The sequence below is a fragment of the Polypterus senegalus genome, chromosome 3 (assembly GCF_016835505.1).
Source record: "Polypterus senegalus isolate Bchr_013 chromosome 3, ASM1683550v1, whole genome shotgun sequence".
Taxonomy (NCBI): domain Eukaryota; kingdom Metazoa; phylum Chordata; class Cladistia; order Polypteriformes; family Polypteridae; genus Polypterus; species Polypterus senegalus.
The window spans coordinates 300,722,291-300,727,997 of record NC_053156.1 but is presented as its reverse complement, the minus strand read 5'-3'; the positions used below and the strand labels follow the sequence as shown (position 1 = coordinate 300,727,997).

Sequence of the window (5,707 nt, the reverse complement as noted above, 5' to 3'; positions counted from 1 at the left end):
ATCACTAAGTAGAGGAAATTTATACTTGTACTCAGTGAAAGTGGGAGAAGAAAACAGAGTGTGAGCAGAGGAGTGAGAACAGATGGTCCAGCAAACAGGGAATTACTGAACCACAAAGAAGACACCAAAACAGAAGATTAAAGGTGAACCTGAAAAGAGCAAAAACTAAACTGGAGCAACGAAAAACTGAGCAATACTGAAGGAAAGTGAACACATGGTGCTTATTTTTACAAGAGCATTCTAATTTGATTATTGGTAGACAATTGTCAGAAATCAAAGGAATTGCAAACATTCACCATGGTGGATTAACCAATTTAAGATGAATAGCAGAGCTGGAGTGATGACAGAAGACACAAGGAATAGATATGCATGACTGTTTTATTTTAATGGATCACACAATGTCTGTAGTGGTTACAGGCTTCAGTGGATGCGGATCATATCATCTCCTACAAAAAAAGAGATAAAAAGATAAATGACCAAACTGCAGTGAATGTAACAATTAAACTTTTACTCAGATAACTGCAGGTCTTATGGTAAAGGACTACAGTTGTACGAAGAGGAAAACAAAGAGTTTACATGAATAATAACACACAAGAGATTTTTACTAACTTAAAACACTAAATAACTAACAAGGACATTTTTGTTGTTTTCATTTTAGGGGTTAAATTTTGAAACAATAGGAAAAGAATTGAACTATTTGGATTAGAGTGAGGCATAGAAAACATGCAGGACAATGACATGAGATGTGAAAGTGAGTCCTATTTCACATCTTACCTCTAATTATTGGGGCTTATACAATATTAAAAGTACACAGTCTCTCAAAAGGAAGTTCATAAATTCTAAAAATGAATTACAAATATCAGACCAACAGAAGGCTGCAGTTAGTTCAAGGAGACACAAATGAGGAGGGTACAGAAACCACTAAGGGAATGGTCTGGTAAATACATGGATGCAAGTCATAAATTAAAAACGCTGGGAAATTAACGACCGAGTGTAGGAAACATAAATGGTTGTTAGCTGTGTGGACCATCATACCAGTCAGTTTGTGTGAAAACAAACAATGAACATTTGCCGTAAGCGTATAAAACTTAGAAACAAGTAAAAACTAAAAAGTTTTGAGTGCACATGTATTCATTCCCTATGCTGTGAAACCCTTAAATTAGATTTCATTCAACCAATTAACTTCAGAGTTTACATCATTAGTCATTAGGGTCCACCTGTGTGCCATCAGAGTGCCACATGATCTGTCACATGATGTCTTTCATAAACAGACCTTTCTGAAAATGCTCCTGAATCTTTAACACCACTAAATGAGTAACATGAAGAACAAGGAGCACTCTAAACAGGTCAGAGACAAAGTTTAGGAGAAGGATGGACCATGGTAGTGTTATAAAAAAATATCCTATGGAACACCATAAAATCCATTATTAGAAAACAGAAAGAATATGGCACCACTACAAATCTGACAAAAGAAATATCAGAGGACAGAAGAAACAAGATTTATAAGCAGCAACATGAGATGGCACATTTGAAGTTTGCCCAAAAGCTTGTGGCTCTCCTGACAGATGAGGCTAAAAGTGAACTTTATGGCTATCATGGGAAACACCATTTGTGGTGCAATCTCCCATCAGCCCGAGGACACCATTCCCACAGTGAAGCATGGAGGTGGCAGCATCATGCTGTGGGGATTGGAAAACTAGTCAGGACTGATGGAAAAGTGGATGACGCCAAATACAAGGAAATTCTTGAGGAAGACCTGTTTGAGTCTGCCAAGGTTCACCATCCAGCATGACTATGAATGACCCTAAACATAATGCTAAAGCTGCACTTGAGTACTTTAAAGGGACACATTTTAATGTTTTGGAATGGCTTCTTCAAAGCCTAGGCCTCAATCCAATTGAAAATCTATGGCATAATTTGAAGATGGCTGTACACCAATGCAACCCACCGAATATGAAGGAGTTAGAGCAGTTTGGAGTCGAGTGAAAAATATCAGTGCTGAGATGTGATAAAGTAATGGAGACGTTCAAAGAGAAATCTACAGCTGGAATGGCAGCAAAAGGGGGCTCTACACAGTATTTACTTTTAGGAGTGAATGCTTATGCATGCTCAGGATTTCAGGTTTGGCCTTAATATTTTTCTTGTATCACGATTAGAAAATATTTTGCACCTTCAAAGTGGCAGGGATGTTGTGTAAATCAAATGGTGTTCACCTCCCAATAATCCATTTTAACTTCAGGTTGAAATGCGATAAAGATGGACAAACACTGAGGCTCTGTAAGGATCTTCTTGTAAAGCGAAATCTACAGCCTCAGGTGTTCGTAGTAATTAGACTGACATTAAGCAGCCAGTGTCAAGCAGACATGAAACTAGCAGACGTGTAAGTTATGGAAAGTAAGGGGAATGTGTGAAACATTTTGCCCAACTGTAAATGATTTAAAAAAAACACAATAAGGCAACAAAGACACTCACACATTTCTGTAATGAGGAATATAATGGGAATAAAGCAGTTGGAAGTTGTTTGCGGAGTGTATCTGCACATTGCGGGAGTTTCTTTGATTAATGAATGACATGCTTGGCTTTGATACTTTTAGGTGCCACAGTAGTTAGTGGTGCTAGTTTTGTGATCCTGCATTCAAATGCTAATCTGGTTTGTTGTCAATGCAAGTTCTGCATGTTCTCCCTGTGTCTGTTTAGGATTGTATTCCACATCCCAAATATGTGTGTTTTAAGTTCCTTGTTTATTCTCAGTTTCCCTCAGGTTGTTTTAGTATGTGTGAGTGGGCACTGCAATGGCATGGTGCCCATCCAGGGTCATCTTGTTCTTTGAACCCCATGATGTCAGCAGAGACTCTAAAGACCTTGAATTATATGAATCAGAATTAAAAGTGTTATGTTGTGGTATTTACACACCTTGGAATAACCCTTTTTTAATACCGATATTCACAAAAAAATGTTTTGTTCAAAATAAGTTTTTTTTTCTGTGACAAACGTGTTTTCTTGTTATATAATAATTCAACATCTCAAGGACTAACACACTACACTAGCACTGCCGTTCTCCTTTTTAATTGTGCTAAATGCTTAGGTGAACATGTTAGACATAACACTTACAATGTCTTCTTCCATTTGCAGAATCAGGGTAATCTGGATGTGCCTGAAAGAGAGAAATATGAAACTATGAAAAATATGAAAACGAAAGTATGAGATTAGTAAGGCTTTGGACAAAAGTGTTCTTTAACAGTGATGGCTTCATTCAATAAGCAACAAATACTGAAAGAGAATGACATTGAAAAATTAGGAATTGTTGCCATTTATACGATGAAGCTTTACTCTATTTTACTAAAACTATGATGACCAAAATGCTGTCATTGTCTCTGACACTTTCAACTCTAAAGAATTCCCACCAGTCTCAACAGTGGAACTCACAATGGAATTGTCTGTCATCATGAAATTGCTGCCTTACCTTCTCCATGCTGATCCTCCCCTCAGGCTCTTCTCAAGAAGTGGTGTATCACATGACATTGCTCAGAAGCCAAGCATTGTTTCAACTGAATTAAATTTAAATGTAGGCCTAAACACCAACCTTCATAAGCCAGCTACTAGAGAAGAGCTTTGCCTTCTGACAAAGTTCTGTAAAGGTGACAACCTCACCTTGAAATTAAATACAGCCAAGGAAACGCTCGTGCACTTCACAAAGTAGGAGGCAGGCTGCACACCTATCTACACTTGGCAGATATTGTGAAGCAGTCAATGACATTCATTTTTTTGGAGTCTCAATCACTGTGGACCAGATGAGGGGTACGACACAGGTGATGGAAGCTCTGAAAATTATTGATGAACAGCTCCCTTTTGTCCAAGGTATAAATAACACATTTTGTCTTATACAGGTAAGCTGTAAAATCAAACACTGCTGTTCACTGTCACTGTTCGTCTACTTCTGTTCAGAGCTATTAGTCCCACTTTGTTAGATTTTGGGACGGTTTTTATTTGAAGGTCATAAGGCTGCTCAACAGCTTGTCATATCAACATCTTCATACGTGTTTCTTATTTATCATCTACTATTGTTTTTATGGCTCCTCTTGTGTTCATTCTCTGTTGTATGTATTACACTACCACCACTCATCTGTGGGAGAAATGCAATTACAAAATTCAATCAATTGTGTACTTTGATCTGGTTATGGATGTGTTAATTTGTGGGATAAAAGACCAAACCTCGTGGTGCAGGCTTTGAGATGATGACACTGTGTTAGGTGCACCAGAAAAGAGAAAGTAGAGAGTAAGTTGGAAGAATGGAGAAGGACTTTGGATATTAGAGGGTTGAAGATAAATAGGACGAGGACAGAATATCTGAGGTTTATTGATAAAGAGGATTCAGAAGTTATGTTGCAGGGAAAGCTATTTACAAGACAGCTCAAAATGGAGAATTAAATGTAGAGATAGCCCAGAGTGCAGTTTGGATGGATCAAATGGAAGGTTTTTAGGACAGCAGTAAGAGTACAGGAGAAGAAAGTGGATGTTGAAGAAATGATAATGTTAAGATAGATGTGTGGAAATACAAAAAAAGGACAGAATAGAAAATGGGAGACAAAGGTACCACAAAAGTGGGAGAGACGATTAAGATGTACAGGAAAGTCAGGTGAAGTTGTATGGAGAGGTGATGAGGAGAGATGATGACTTATGTGGGAAAATGAGTGATGGGAATGGAAGTTCGCAGGAAGCAAAAGCAAGGCAGCCAAAGCAGAGATGGATGGATGAAGTAAAGGAAAAAGGCCTGACTGGCGAGGAGGTGAAGGACCAAGTTGTTTGGAAAAGGTTGATCAGGCACATAGAGAAAAAAATGAAAGAGCAAGAAGAATAAATTGTGCGCAAATGACTATAAACCTGAACTTCAGTGTAAACCTTCACGATGTTTTAAAAGCAGCATACGGTTGCTTTTGTCCTTTGCTACAATTTAATGTTTTTATTTTGTGTTTTGGAATATTGTGCTTGACATACCAATATCATTTAATTTGCTTTTAAGAAGAAATGAAAATGAAACACCACAGATGTTGAAGGCCAGTCCTTCTGCTAATTTCAAAGATTTAAATGTAGACTAAAAGTTGAATAATTCTGTTTTTAGTCAGCATTGAAAACCATTCAGTGTGCTATATTGCTGTGTCTGAGAGCCTGTCGTATTCATGTATTTTAGAGTAAACCATCTGAAATGACCATAAATATGGAAAAGATCTCCTAGTAGAGCATTAATACTCACCACAGCCATTGTGACAAGCATAGCGAGGGTGGCAAGGAGGCAAACTGCTTTCTCAAAGAACATGGTGATCGGCTCAGATGATGAGGTCTCAGGATCTCTGAACACTGGGCTGTCTGATGCAGTTTTATACTCTAAATTCGTCTATGAAAATATTTAAATGAAATTAAAACAATTCTGATCTCATTCATTTGCATTGGTGTGCAAGACAGACACAGAGCAAAACATTTGGCTCTTTGTCAATGATTCCTTTTAACATGTCAAGAGCCATTTGCACATAAACGTTTTTTTACCAATGACCTGAAGTTAGTTTTATTGAGGCATATGCTTGTCACAGATGAATTAAAAATATAAAAATTAACCTTTCTGAGGTACCAAACCCACATCTAGTCTTTAAATGATTAAGAAAGATGGCAGAGACGCCAAGAAAGGGTGAAATAGTAAATAAGAAATTAGTAT

The 5,707-nt window shown here is 37.5% G+C and overlaps 1 long non-coding RNA gene across 1 annotated transcript; it reads right to left on the bottom strand.

Moving 5' to 3' along the window:
- Positions 1-360: 360 nt before the first annotated feature.
- Positions 361-5,361, bottom strand: LOC120526352. Its single transcript, XR_005633123.1, has 3 exons — positions 5,252-5,361; positions 3,112-3,154; positions 361-446 (listed from the first exon to the last, which is right to left on the bottom strand). It is a non-coding gene; the product is annotated as an uncharacterized LOC120526352 (long non-coding RNA).
- Positions 5,362-5,707: the final 346 nt, after the last annotated feature.